At 39.7% G+C, this 15971-nt stretch overlaps 2 long non-coding RNA genes across 2 annotated transcripts in view; both read right to left on the reverse strand.

The window, feature by feature from the left end:
• Positions 1 to 216: 216 nt before the first annotated feature.
• On the reverse strand, positions 217 to 12853 carry LOC117310320 (uncharacterized). The gene is made up of 2 exons (XR_004524493.2): positions 10827 to 12853; positions 217 to 9738 (listed from the first exon to the last, which is right to left on the reverse strand). It is a non-coding gene; the product is annotated as an uncharacterized lncRNA (long non-coding RNA).
• Positions 12854 to 14811: 1958 nt separating this feature from the next.
• LOC117310245 (uncharacterized) overlaps positions 14812 to 15971 on the reverse strand; it is a 3366-nt gene continuing 2206 nt past the window's right edge. Inside the window, exon 3 of the long non-coding RNA XR_004524422.2 lies at positions 14812 to 14854. This is a non-coding gene — a long non-coding RNA (uncharacterized lncRNA). The remainder of the gene's footprint in view (positions 14855 to 15971) is intronic.

Below are 15971 nucleotides of genomic sequence, written 5' to 3' on the forward strand. Positions count from 1 at the left end.
GCTTACCCTTCCCCCTCCCCATATCCTCAAGTCCATTCTCTAGTAGGTCTGTGTCTTTATTCCCGTCTTGCCCCATAGTCATCTAATATTTTAAAGTATTTCTTTACCAATAGCCAATTTATACTTTAACTGAGATTGTTAGATTCTCTTGAAAACAATAACTGAAAATAATTAGTATTCATAACCCTTAGCTAAGAGTAAATAAATAAAGACACGGAGGTTTCCATCAGAATTTAATTAAATTTCGTGAGTTATAGCTTGGTGCACATATAATAAAAAGAGTTGACAAATCTCATCTTAATTATTTCCTCCCTGCGCTCCATGTTGACTCAACCCTTTGCTACCAGACCACATTTCCAAGTATCAGTCATTAAGTTCTGACATAAATTTATTAAAATTTGTATTGTATTGTGATATTTCCCCTTGCTATTAGTGCAGAAGAATTGGGGGGCGGAAGGGGTCACTTCTTTGGCCCTCACTTTTCTGAAATTGTATCATTTTATTCTTTTGTTAACTTATCCTTTTGTGTATTATGCAGCCCACGTTTAATACATTGCCTTGTCACCTGGTCTATGTTCTTCCAAATACAAAACAAAACAAAAAAATACTGTGTTTTACCAACAGATTGTAGTATCAACTTCCTTAGACACATTCAGTTGACATCTGTGACATCGTGAAGAAAGAAAAAAACAGTGTTCTGCAATTACATGTTAATGAGTCGTTAGTATTTCTTTTCTGTTTATGTAAGGTAGGCTTAAAATTATAGATACCTAACTGAAGGCCGGGGTCTAGTTCAGTAGTGCGGCAGCTCCCCCTATAGGAGGCTTGGAATTATGTGTTGACCCGCTAATCCAGAAAAGGCAAAGCAGTTTTGTTTTTTGTTCTTTTTCTTAAGCACCTTAAGCGTTTGATCATTTTATTCAGTTACTCATTGATTTGTTTTCAGCAATGTGTATCTTTAAAGTTATTTCCCTTTTAAAGTCGATAGAAGGAGGGAGGGAGAGAGGAGGAAGAGGAGGCGCAGGAGGCTGAGGAGAGAGAATGAGTACTGTGAGTGGACTGATGCCAACAGCTTTTACGAAAGAATTTTATATATGTAGTCCATAATAAGAAATCTAAATAAAAAGTAGTATTTATGAAATATATTCTTTTTTGCCTGTTTCTGTCTAGTTTCCTTTTATTAGTCAGAATTATATGTAAGTGTTATCTGGACAATGGGAAGCTACAATTTCATGGTCAGTCTCAGAGGCTATAACTATAGTAATACTAGATACAAATTAGAACAAATCTCTTATGATTGGATTTAGATATCAGAGTATTTTGATATATGTGATTTCTATATTTTAGACCAATTAGAAAATGGAATTGTGAATTGGAGAAAAGCTTAACACAAATAACCACCTTTAGGAATGCAATCTTACATCTCTAGCTTACGCACATTAGATGAAAAATTTGAGGTTTATGCTAAATAATAATTTCATTGGACCAAATTAATCGTGTAATTAGCGTGTGCTTCTTATTTGACATTATGGCAGTGAAATATGACATTTCTTCCCTCATATGAGTCAGTCATTGTGAAATCTTGCATGGTAATTTTACTATCTGGGTAAATAGTGTAAAAGCTCAGTTCAGTACAGCATTAGTCAAATTATCATTAATTTCCATTGACTGAGGTTGTAATGAATGAGGATTATTGTGTAATTGCTAGCGTACACAAGTTGGTGTGCCCGACGTACAGTGAAGCCAAACAATACCGAAACGTTGGAGTTTGGAGCAGCGAAAGGCTTATTGCAGGGCCAAGCTGGAGACGGGTGGCTTAGGCCCAAACCCTCCCCCCAACTCCCCAAAGGGTTTCAGGAAAGCATTTTTAAAGTCCAGGTGAGGGAGGTGGGGCTCACAGGGTATGTGATCAGGTCATGCACAATTCTGATTGGTTGATGCTGAAGTAACAGGGCGGTTAACTTATCAATCCTTAGGCGCCAGTAGGTCTGGGGCTATGTGCTCATGATCAAAAAGTAGTTAATTTCTCCCATTTGGTGGTGGTTTTTAGCATCTGAAAAACTCAGGAAATATGCATGAGTTACTATTATCTGGCTACCTCAGAGCAGAGGATATGGGGGAAGGGCCTGCCCCAGGAAGGCCCCATAGGGTCCTGCTCGTTTGCATAATAATATTATCTTGTGTTCTTCAAAGTAATTTTACTTTACCAGAAAAACAAAATATTTTATATTAAAAAAGTGCTAATAACCTGAATTTTGTATTCAGCCTCTTAACCTAGTCCAACTGCCTTATGAGTACCTATACAGGATATTGTTCCAGAATTACCTCAGTTCAGGTACCCATTACTCACTGTTTCATTATCATAATAAGTACAGTGATGATGAGTTGGTCCTACCTCAGTTTGAGTATGTGGATCAAATAAAATTGGTATACAAATTATATGTGTCTGAAATGATGTTATTTTTCCTTAATATGTCTGTGTTATGATCACTGCCCTTTACTGGCAAACATCTACGGTGGGAACAAAATATGGAAAGGCAGTGTATAGTATCTGTGGTTTTCCCAACTTGTCTTCTTAATTGTGTATAGATAGGAATTAACAAATATTTCTTTATGGACAAACATATTAACCTTTGGAATACCCTTCTGGATAGTCTTTGCTAAGAGAGACAATGGAATGGTACTTCAAATTATGTAAGGGTATACTTTATAAAGCATTTCTGTTAAGGTAACGCTAGGGGCAGCAGAGAATGGCCATGTTCCCCCTGCAGCAACAGGTCATTACACATAGGAGCTCACTACCAGACTGGAATTTTTTTTTTTTTTTGCGGTACACGGACCTCTCACTGTTGTGGCCTCTCCCGTTGCGGAGCACAGGCTCCGGACGCGCAGGCTCAGCGGCCATGGCTCACGGGCCCAGCCACTCCGCGGCATGTGGGATCTTCCCAGACCGGGGCACGAACCCGTGTCCCCTACATCGGCAGGCGGACTCTCAACCACTGCGCCATCAGGGAAGCCCCAGACTGGAATATTTTTGAAGTCTCATGTCTAGTCAGAAAGACTTTACATTCTATTCAGTAATATACCCGTAGGTGTTGATTTAAAAAGAAATTATTTACAATTAAATTATTTGATTTTTCTTCCCCCCAAGATTTCATGTAGAATCAACATTCACAGAAGATGCATTATACTTAATCTTGGGCTTTGTGTTCACTTGGCAGTTCCTGAGATGTGTCTATGGAGCTCCAATTTCAGAAGCATGGGCAAAATAATATTTCTTCTGTGAACCTCACATCTATCCACTAGTAAGAGGACTCATAAATTAGGTTAAAATTTGTGTTGGGCTTTTAGAATGCCTTTCTGAAGTCCACCATATTCTGCTCTTAGAAACACTGCATTCTGAAATACATAGCAAAACCTTTGTCTCTAAACAGGAAGAAACTTGGCCCAGATAGCTTTACAATATGTTTCCATATTTTCTTATTACATGCTATGTACTGCAGAAGGATAATCCAATATCATTCATGAAATCATTTACTCCTTTCATAATGTAGGGACAGGGGACAAAAGTCTTACATTAAACTGCATCCATTGTAGAACAATGGCAAAAAGTTCTCCTGTCAGACTTCAGAAAACCCTTTACCAAAAATACAATTTTGATCCAAAGAAATGTAACCATTTAAATAATTCTGTCTTTACCATGTACACCAGCCAGTTCTTCAGGTATATAGAAATATGATGTGGATGTTTCCATTTAAAGACATAGTCAAGGGGCTTCCCTGGTGGCTCATTGGTTAAGAATCCATCTGCCAATGCAGGGGACACGGGTTTGAGCCCTGGTCGAGGAGGATCCCACATGCCGTGGAGCAACTAAGCCCATGTGCCTCAACTACTGAGCCTGCGCTCTAGAGCCTGCGTGCCACAACTACTGAGCCCACGTGCGACAACTACTGAAGCCTAGTTGTGGCACGTGCCTAGAGCCCATGCTTCGCAACAAGAGAAGCCACTACAATGAGAAGCCCACGCACCGCAATGAAGAGTAGCCCCAGCTCGCCGCAACCAGCGAAAGCCCGCACACAGCAATAAAGACCCAACGCAGCCAAAAATAAAAATAAATAAATTAATAAAAATAAATTTTAAAAAATAGTCAAAATCAATCTTAAAGCAAATACTGAAACAGTGCTGATATTAATGAAAAGTCAATCATATTCTCAAGGGTTATTGAAACCTTTCAAATGATAAGATTAATGATTGCATCATTTTGGTAACACCCCACCACCATATAGCTATTATTTGACTTTAAATGATGTCATTATTGATGATATTTAATTAATGAAATTTTAATTAATTAAAAGACCTTAAGTCTGTTGCTCACCTAAGCTAAATGGCATGAATAAAAAGAAGATGAGATAACTGTAGGAAATGTAGACTTAGAACTATTTTTTGCAGTGATGCAGGAACAAAGACAGGATGTGTTTCATCAACCATACTGAGAATTAAATGATCTTGTCCGTAGAAGTGCAAACTAGGAGTAAGACGGTCAACTTAGAAACTTTCCACGTTTTCTCAGAACAGACTGTTTTAACCAAGATTTTTAGTCAAGTAAACATGAAACAAATACCCGAAGAAAGCAATTAAAGAAAGCACATATAAATAAACTGGGCAGTAGCTTGGATATAAAACCAACGAAAAGTCAAGTATGCATTCCCCAAAGCATGCAGTTACACAGATGGGGATAATGCGAGGAAAGGGACTAAGTACAGAGTGAAGCAATTTGAACATATGGCATTCTTAAAGGTTCATGTGAATTGGAGAGCAGGGAGCATTTGGGCTGTAAAGGAGAATAACAGATCACCAACATAATTGGCTGGCTAATGGGATATCTTTGAACAAAGGAACTGTGATCATTATACCTATAGGATAGTATGCATGATAAATAACTTTGTAATGCTTTTTTCTAGAAGAGGAGAATAGAGTAAGTCCCTGCAAGCTCTTATAATAGAAGACATTATCATTCAGTGCTGAGAGATAGTGTCATAGTGGACATCACCTGATGGTGACTGGACACTACCAGAAAGAAGATTGTGAGTTACCAGGAAGGAGACGGGGTTATAGACAACATATGTTGCTTTACTACACATGTTCATCATTCAGTGCTACTTACAAGTGTGGATGGAGGTGAAGATAGTATTTGTTGACTATCCACTCTGTGCTTGGTTCTCTAGGCGTAGGCATCTCATTTAAGCCTTAAAATATCCTTACAATGGAGATATTATTATTACAGCTGAGATTGAGAGAGAAATTAATTTACCTCGGGACTCTCACCTAATATGTATGAAAACTTGGGTTTGAATCAAAACTGTCCGTCTCCCAAGCCTGCCCTCTTTCCTCTACATCCTTTTTCCTTAACAAGTAAAATTTGGGGGCCACCCATGATCACTCATGTGACAGGTGGCCTTTATCTTATTATAATGCTCTTTTTCACCAAGATGAAGCATGGCCATAGGATCCCTCTCTTAGGTGCCCAATAGTCACAGTTGCTGGAATTGAAAATATTTGCTACATGACATTAATTTATCAAGTAGAGAGAAAGCAGTACTCTAGTCTTGAAAATAGAACTTTTCAGACAATGCTATGTGGTTTAAAGGAAAAAAAATCTTAGGCACCAGGTAGAAGTTTAAAAGTGTAATTTCTTCTGGTTTCTTTTATGTTACTTAAATGTTTGCTTCTCATTTATTATAATTCAGTCAGTATTCAGCATGTCTTCTATTTTCTTTCAAACTTGCAGCTTTTTTAAAATTTATTTATTTTATACAGCAGGTTCTTATGAGTCATCAGTTTTATACACATCAGTGTATACATGTCAATCCCAATCTCCCAGTTCAGCACATCACCATCCCCCACCACCACCACTTGCCCGCCTTGTTTGTTCTCTACATCTCTTGCAGCTGTTTTGAGATTCTTTGGTTATAAGATTGGTGTCAAATCACCATATTGGCTAAGGGCAATTCCTCTACTCTGTGACTAATTTACCGTGAAGGACGTAAAGCTAAAGCTTCGGAGACTGTCACTTACTGGAGTTTCTCTACAGGCCCTGGGGTGTTTTTTTTTTTTTTTTTTTTTTTTGCGTTATGCGGGCCTCTCACTGTTGTGGCCTCTCCCGTTGCGGAGCACAGGCTCCGGACGCGCAGGCTCAGCGGCCATGGCTCACGGGCCCAGTCGCTCCGCGGCATGGGGGATCTTCCCGGACCGGGGCACGAACCCACGTCCCCTGCATCGGCAGGCGGACTCTCAACCACTGCACCACCAGGGGAGCCCGGCCCTGGGTTTTTTGATGTTGGGATACGTGGGAGCTTTCTTCAATTTGTAACTTTTTATGTCCTTTCTCATTCTAAATGTTAACTTTTTTACTTAAATTTGTTACTGGAGATCCATTTTCATAAGAGGGGACTCCCCAAATTGTATAAGCCTCTAGCCCTACAAAACCTGGGTTCCCCTTCCCCTCTAGCTGTTATACAGTAGTTATTCATAAAACTAACGTGATTTCTTTGAAAAGCCCAGTTTCTATGTTTTTTGGATCTTTTGGTCCATTTAAAATCTGTGATGTCAGGTAAGAAAAATTCTGTTCTACCATGGCAGCTAAAATTCTTTTGAAGTGTGCTTTGCGTTTATTTTTGTTAACTATGATTGACCGAGACAATATAAATATCAAAGGAAATATTGCTCCTTTTTTTGACAGTGGAATGAAAATAAGATTAGAAGGATCAAGATATACTATTTAAAATACTGAGAATACTTCATGAAACATACTCTAATCCCTAGCTGTACATATTGGCTTGAGATTTATTTGTTTGTATATTTTGCTTGCCGATTTTCAATTTCTTCATGAATATAAAAGCCCTTTGGGAAGAAGGAACTCTGTCCGCTTATTCTCCAGAGGATCTCCACCACTTAGAAAAGGGCCTGGCACATGGGAAATGGGAAATAAATATCTGCTGAATGAATGACTGAATAAATGATTGTCATGTGCTAAAAATCCCCAAATATACTGGTAACTGGAAGTCGTCACTAAAAAAAGACCCAATTGATCAAGCTTTCAGAAGTATTCAGGCATTCACAAAATTATACTAATTTTTACTCAACACTCATCACTTGTATACACCAAGTTTCAGCCAGATGTTATTTAAAGTATCTGAATTATAGACCCTTGAAAGCTGGGTTTGTAATGGAAATGCTGACAGCCACTTAACCAGATAATACCACTAGTTCACTTGGTGTGTATATATAGTGTCACTGCTAATATGGCTGCGCCATCTGTTCTGAGAGTTGGAAAGATCTGAGCTTCAAACTACTGGTTTTAAAAAAAACCCTGCCAGATAGATTGGATCCTAAAAGGTGAAGCAATGAAATGACACTTTAATTACATTGCTTTGGTGTACCTAAGTGCAAACAGTGCGCCATGAAAGAGATGATTGGGAAACGGCATGTCACCTTGAAACTCGTCAGGCATTTTTGTTTACAGTTCTGTTCCTGCTAGGCAAAGTAGGAGAACATTTTACACTCCTTATCATTTTTTTAACAGCCTAATAATAGTGCAGGTGTGTGGTCAACAAGGTATAGTGAAAATATGTTTTTTAAGTGTCTAATGGCTGTGCCTCTGCTGACTCTTAACTTGAAGAGAAAGGTTAGAGAAACCCCAGATGGCCATCACCAACTCTGCAGCAATGGCGTTCCCTAATTACTGACACTTGACGAGTTTCCCCATCCCCTCCTCCCCAGAATGTAGGCTTTACAGGCACCAGAAATGAATTCTTAACACCTGTGTTACCAGGGCTGGCAGCCTGGGAGATATTCCCTCATGTCTTACAGCTGAATGCCTGGGAGAGCCATTCCTTTACCCTCCCAACTTCTTAGCTGTTTGGTAACAGAAAAATAATGACAAATACACCGACTGGAAAACCTCAGAGGTCACAAGGTAAGAATCGCCATTCTCTCACAATAGCTGTTGAGTGTCCGATGGACCTGGGCTGCTTCTGCCTAAATAGCATTGCCTGTCCGATTTACCAATATATGTAGCCAAAGATGGGAAGTCCATTTTCAAGGAGCCCTTTTAGTGGTCTCCTCACAATCTGTTTATAGTTTCCTGGATAGCCTAAACTTGACCCTCGCTAGAAACTTCTCCACTCACTACTACAGGCTTCTACTCTGTGCTCTTACTACATGTTTTCACAATTTCGTAAGAACAAGTATCATGTCACGTGTCTCTTGTTCTCCCTTAGCTTTCATTAATTTCACCATTTCCAGATCTTCACTCTGAAAATTGCTAAGTGGAGCTCCTGGAAGGGCACATAAGAGCAGGAACAGACAGATGAGGGAAGAGTTCACAATTTTGAGAAACCTGTGCTGTTTTTGAACATTTTATTATGATTCAGGAAATGCTTATGAAATTTAAAGCACTTTCATAGCATACTAATATCTGGTAGAGATAGGGAAAAAAGTATTGAATGTTATATACAATGTGAATTAAAATACAAATTAAGGTACATCAACTATTTTCAATAAAAATTAATTTAAAACTATAAATAGAGACACTTCTGAAGGAAAAAATTAAGGAAATAATAGTAAATATGTTGTCTCATTATTAAGTCATTCATTCGTCAAACAGTTTACATTTACCACGTGCTAGTCTGTGTTCTAAGTGATGGAGATACTTTGGAGAACAGTTTTTTTCTCTTTATAAGGCTTATATATTTGAGAAGAAGATGGAAAATCAACAAATAAATATACAAATCAAGCTCAAGCCAATATATATAAAGATTAGGATATATTTCATAAAGTAGTCTCAATATTTTAGATAGTGTTTCTTGATCCTTCTAATCTTATTTTCATCCCACTGTCAAAAGAAATTCACTTAATTACATGAAATCAGCAATATATAGTGGTGAAAAAGTTATTTGGCAAAGTGGTGTGCTGTTCTAGAAAAATTACAATTTTGGGATTGTGTAATGGGTATTCAGTTCCTGGTTTACTACTAACTGTGTAACTTTGGGCAAGTTACTTCACTTCTCCTATGATCAGTTTAGTCCCCTGTAAAATGATGCTAATAGTAGTACCTCCTGTGGGTTATGAAAAGTTAATGAAACACCACATAATAAATATAATTAGCACTGTTGCATGTTATATATGAAAGTTGTCAGTAGAGTAAATCCTAAGAATTCTCATCACAAGGAAAAATATTTTTGTACCTATATAATAGACGTTCAGTAAACTTATTGTGATAATCATTTCATGATGTACGTGTTACCGAGCAAAGGGCTTGCTTTCCGACGTGCGTAGAAGCCAATGCTATAGCATCTGCTTTTGAGAAAAGAAAAAGCTCTATTGCAAGGTCAACCAGCAAGGAGACAGGAGGGCACGGCTCTAATGAGCTTCTCTGATGGGGGGGTTCCATCAAACTTCTATGAGTTAGGGGAGGATAGGTATTTGGAAGCGCTGGGGTGCAAGTTTCGATTGGAAGGCTTTGGAACCTGGCCATATATGGTAAAGTATGGGGAAGGGGCTTCAGCATGGGATCTTGGACAATGGACCCTTCCCTTCTGAAAGGGTTCCGTGTGTTGTTCGAAGTCAAAATTTTCTCGTCTGTGCCTGCTTCGGCTGCATGACTTGCGGTTGTTCTGCTGTCTCGGAGAAACAGTTCAGTCTTGTTAGAAACAGGATAGGGCCAGTTTCGGGCTAGTTCTGTGGTTACAAATGGAAGTCAAATCATTATGCTGTACACACTGAACTTATATAGTACCATATATGTCAGTTACATCTCAGTAAAACTGGAAGAAATAAAAATTAAAAAATAACAGTTAATGATGTACATATAGACTATTCAGAAAAGTGTCTGTCACAGAGCAAGCACTTAGTTAAATTTAGCTATTTTTTGTTGTAGCTTAAATTTACAAGTAAAACATCCTTACCTCGAAAAACTTCACAAGAAAACGTAGATATTAAATAACTACCAAAACTTTTTTCTCCTATGGTAATAATTATATTTAGGAATAGAATAATTTGAGGTCAAAACTTTTTTCGTCAGTGACTGCAGTGCCTCAAGTGAAGGTGACATCGACTAGCACAGACTGCAGTGACAGTGGCGGACTTTCTGCTCAAGCTCTTTTTTTCTTGACAGGAGTCAGCCCCCTGCTAACACCTGAATTGCAGTCTGTAGGCATAATCCTACCAAAACAATCTGTTCAAGGAGACTGTGGTTTATAATGCAGTGGCACATCAGCCTTTACTCTGACTTTGAAATTCCTGATCGCCAAACATAATGGACTTTCACATTTGAAAATACACCAGTTTGGAGGGGGAGCTATTTTCCCTGATTTTAGCAATTGGGAATGCAGCTTTTGATATCCATAGTGTCTTTTTAGTTGCTTTTTTAATCTGACAGCTGTTGGCTCCATTACCAGAGAAAGTGTCCTTACAAACACTAAACATGAGATCTACCCTTTTAACAAAATTTTAAGTCCACAATACAAGACTGTTAACTATATGCAGTGTGTTGGACAGCAGATCGCTAGAACTTATTTCTCTGTATATCTATCTGAAAGGTTATACCTGTTAAACAGTAGCTCTCCCTTTCCCCTCTCCTCCCAGCCCCTGGCAACTGTTACTGAAATTTGGCCTCTGTACACCGTTGCAGGATTAAATCTCAGAGACAGTTTTGGGTGGAGTAGAAAGAAATAGCTTTACTGCTTTGCCAGGCAAAGGGGGCCACAGCAGGCTAATGTGCTCAAGACTGTGTGTCCTGCCCTGGAGCGGGTAGTGAGGAGTCTTACAGTGCTCAAGGAGCAGGGCGTGATCAGCTCGTGGACATTCTTCTGACTGGTTGATGGTGAGGTAATGGGGACTCAGCATCATCAGACTTCTGGTTCCAGCCGGTCTGGGGTCTCCGTGCTTGTGGGCAGCATACCGTTAACTTCTTTCACCTTGGGGGGTGGGTTTCAGTATCTGTAAAACAGCTCAGAGGACATGGCTCAGAATATTACCTATAGTTCTTGGGGAAGAACTAAAGGTCCTTGACTTTGTTTCATGGCTAAAGAATTATTACTTTGTCTTGCTTGACTGTTTCCCTTTCTTTCTGCATTTTCTCACTTCTCTGATTAAATTTTATTCGGCGACTAAAGTTTTTCCCCAAACCAAAAGGCAGGCGGAGGACATAGGAGGGGGTCTATTCTGGGAAAGTCTCATAGTGCCCTGCTCGGTTACACAACCCATCAGTCTACTCTCTGTTTCTGTAAGTTTGACTATGGATTTTAGATTCCTCATATAAGTGGAATCATGCAGTATTTGTCCTTCTGTGTCTGTCCTATTCAGTACTTCACTTATCGTAATGTCTTCCAGGTCCATCCGTGTTATCACAAATGGTAGCATTTTCTTCTTTTTGAAATGTTGAATAATATTCCATTGTATGCATACACCCCATTTTCTTGTCCATTCATCTACTAATGGACATTTAGGTTGTTTCCACCTCTTGGCTATTGTGAATAATGGTGCAATGAATCTGATCTAAATTCTTTTGGATATATACCCAGAAGTGGGATTCCTGGAGCATGCGGTAGTTCTATTTTTAACTTTTGGAGGAAACGCTATACTGTTTTCCATTGTGGCTTTCCCAGTTTACATTCCCACCAACAGCATGCAACCTTCCTCTGTTTGATGTCTTGAAACTTTGTATCTGTTGCCTCATTAAGCAGTTTCAAAAATGAAAACTAAGGTGTCATAGAATTCACAGGCAGCAGTTCTAATACCTGAAGTTTCTTTCTTCCATCTACCAAAATTCATCATCATTCAAACTAATTCCTGAGAATGGCCCATTAATAATTTTTCTCTTTATAGCTATTTTGTAATTATCCTTAGACTTTTGGACAGCAGTTATGAAGGAATAGGGAAAGGAACTGGCAACAAGAAAGAAACCAGACCGGCTTCAGCTAACGAAAAAAAAAGAGAAAGGTGGGGGAATGTGCATGGAACATGGAGAAATGCTATGTGAAATCCTGACATCTTTCAGTCTGCCATCTCAGTATAAACTTGCAGGAGTTTGGAAATTATGCCTGCAGTAACTCAAATTGTTAACATCAATTTTGAGGATGACTCGAAGCCCCTGGAAACATAAAAGAATTGACGAGAAAAGACATGGTTTATCAGCTACCTTTTTAATGAAGGGAGGAATGGGAGAGTTAGGCTTAAAAACTGCTGCTTTCCGCATACATTGTCTCTAGGGTTAGCTACAGTTTTTTTTTTGTTTTTTTGTTTTTTTGTTTTTTTTGCTGTACGCGGGCCTCTCACTGTCGTGGCCTCTCCCGACGCGCAGGCTCAGCGGCCATGGCTCACGGGCCCAGCCGCTCAGCGCCATGTGGGATCTTCCCGGACCGGGGCACGAACCCGTGTCCCCTGCATCGGCAGGCAGACTCTCAACCACTGCGCCACCAGGGAAGCCCTTAGCTACGATTTTCTATGAGACAGTACTTATCCTTGCTCTCAGAGTTCCCAGTAGGGAAGAGCAGTAGCTAGCTCAAAACACCACTCCTCAGAGCCTTTCAGACCAACTATTAAAGGATGATTCTAGGAAATCCATTTGAACACACGGGCACACACAAATTAAAAGCTGACCAGTAGGGCTTCCCTGGTGGTGCAGTGGTTAAGAATCCACCTGCCAATGCAGGGGACACGGGTTCAAGCCCTGGTCTGGGAAGATCCCACATGCCGTGGAACAGCTAAGTCCATGCGCCATAACTACTGAGCCCGAGTGCCACAACTACTGAAGCCAGTGCGCCTAGATAGAGCCTGTGCTCCGCAACAAAAGAAGCCAAAATGGAACCGAGCACCCAAACTTAGTCTGGACCTCTAAAGCTCGTAGAGGAAACCCAAGGAAGAAAATAAATTAAATAAAAAAAAGCGGATCGTTTTTAATGTTTCTCTGCATTGCTTGGTTTTGTAAACAGAAATATCCAAGTGGGACCTCAGTAACCTTTAAGATTTTGCTTTGGCACTTGGGAAACTATGAAAAAGAAGTAAAATTCAAACCCACAGAATGGGAAAAATGGTTTTTACATACAAATCAGCGGTCTGAGGATCAATCTCAAAAATACGTAAACAGTGTCGTATGCTGCTTGGTATTAAAAAAACCAACAACCCAATCTATACATGGGTGAAGTCCTAGTCAGATTTCTATTCTCCACAGAAGACACACTGTAAACAAGCAGATAAAAACCTGCTCAAATCACTATTATTATAGAGATGCACATGGGCCTACACTGAGGTATCACCTCACACCATTTAGAACGGTCACGCCATCAGCGGCCATCAACAAAATAACTGCTGGGCACGGTGTTCCCGGAAAGAGAACACACTTGCACTCTTGGCAGGAGTCTAAATTGATAGAGCCACTAGGGAGGGAAGCTTTTTTTAATTCCTTGAAAAACTGAAAATGATTTCATAACGTATGAGCAGCCATCGCACACCAGTGTAATAAGCCCAGAGAAGAGCATAATTCTAAAAGGCACAGGCATTTATTAATGTTCAGTGTTCACTATTTACAACAGCCAGGTCATGGAAACAACTTATATGGCCACCCAAAGACGAATGGATAAAGACAGATGTGGTACCTGTATACCGTGGAATATTATACAGCCACGAAAAGGAACTATGTTGGTTCATTTGTACATGGCTTGTGGATAGATCTAGACACTGTCATACAGCGTGAAGTCACTCAGAAAGAGAAAATTCGGATACGTATATAAAAGCACATATATTCTACCTCCGAGAATGTACAGATTAACCGTGTACAGGACTTGAATTGATTCACAGATGTGGAGAAGTAACGTAACCCACCTATGCATAAAGTGGCGGGGTTGGTGGTGGCTGTGTGATTTTTCCTAGAAAGTGATTCACCCATTACAGTAATATGTATCCGGGGTATGGATACCAGTTTAAATAATGGGAACCTGCCAGGCTCAGATTTGAAGCAAGATTTAAGTTCACAAACCAATAGATCAAAGGGAAGTTGTGTCCATCTTATTTTACCAATCATTTAGTCCATGGCTGTGTCGGGTCTTAGTTGTAGCTGGGACTTCAATAAAAATGTAGGAAAAAGCGGCGAACTGACTGAAACAGCAACAAAGAAAACTCCAGATCAAAGATCTGTACTTTGCGTCAGCTGGTTCTAGTTGAGATAAACCATATAGTTGCCCCTTATGTGGGATCAGTTCAAGATAAAGAGGGAGAGGACTGAAATCCCCTCATTAGAAAGGCAAAGAAGTTACCACGGACACACAGAAATACAAAACGTTTGTAAGAGACTACTTTTTTTTTTTCTATGCTAACAAAATGGACAATCTGGAAGAAATGGACAAATTCTTCGGAAGGTACGACCTTCCAAGGCTGAAGCACCAGGAAATTCCCGAAAATTTTATCAGACCCAGTACGAGTAATGAACTTGAAACTCTGATTACAAATCGTCCAACAAACAAAAGTCCAGGACCAGATGGCTTTCACAGGTTATTTCTATCCAACACGTAGAAAAGAGCTAACACCCACCTTTCTCAAACTCTTCCAAACTATTGGCGTGGAAGTATAACACTCTGAAACTCTTCCTGTGAGGCCACCGTCACCCTGTTGGGAAAACCAGACAAAGACAGTAGGAAAAATTACATCCCGATATCACTGATGAACTTAGATGCAAAGCGCCTCAAAAAATAGCAGCAACAGAATCCAACACCACTTGGGAAAGTATCCTAACTCACGTCACTGGGATTTTTCCCAGGGTGCAAGGATTCTTCAATACCGCAAATCAATGTGATTCCCCCTATTGACAAATTGAAGAGGAGAAAGCATATGATCAAGTCACTCGATGCAGAAAAGCTCGTGACAAATGTCAACACACATTTGTGATATAAAGCCTCCAGGACGTGGGCTTAGAGGGAACCTCACTCAACTTAATCAAGGAGTTATACAACATTCCCGCAGCAAACCTTTTTCAGTGGTGAAGAACTGAAAGCATGTCCTCTAAGATCAGGAACAAGACAAGGATGACCACTCTCACCACTATTATTCATCAACATGGTTTTGGCCTTTCTAGCCACGTTAATAGAGCAGCAAAAGAAAGAAAAGGAAGGCAAACTGGTTAAGAAGAAGTCACAATGCCTCTCTTTGCACATGACCTGATTCTATACTTAGAGAATCCTAAAGATGCCACCAAAACTAGTAGAGCTAATCCAATCTTTTGAAACGCTGCAGGACACAAAATTAATGCACAGAAATCCCTTGCATTCCTATTCATTAAGGAACAGCAAAAAGAAAGAGAAATTAAGGAAGGACTCCCATTTACCCCTGCAGTAAAGGAATAAAATACCTAGGAATAAACCTACCTAGGGAACAGAAAACCTGTATACAGAAAAGTATAAGACACTGATGAATGAAACTGAGGATGATACAACAGATGAAGAGCTATACCATGTTCTTGGATAGGAAGAATCAATATTATGAAAATGACTCTACTACCCAAAGCAATCTACATATTCAGTGCATCCCTCTCAAATTACCAATGGCAATTTTTTTACAAAAGCAGAACAAAAAATCTTAAAATGTGTATGGAGACAAAAACTCCCCGAGTGGCCAAAGCAGTTTGATGAAAAAAAAAAAAGGAGCTGGAGGAATCAGGCTCCGTGACTTCGCACTGTACTACAAAGCTACGGTAACCAAGACAGCATTGGACTGGCACAAAAACAGAAATATAGATCAATGCAACAGGATAGAAAGCCCAGAGATAAAGCCACACGCCTATGCTCAACTAATCTCTGACAGGGGGCACGGATACACAATGGAGAAGAGACTGTCTCTTGAATACGTGGTGCTGGGGAAACTGGACAGAGACATGTAAAACAATAAGATTAGAACACTCCCAAACACCGTACACAAAAATT

This window comes from Tursiops truncatus, chromosome X (genome assembly GCF_011762595.2).
Source record: "Tursiops truncatus isolate mTurTru1 chromosome X, mTurTru1.mat.Y, whole genome shotgun sequence".
Lineage (NCBI taxonomy): Eukaryota > Metazoa > Chordata > Mammalia > Artiodactyla > Delphinidae > Tursiops > Tursiops truncatus.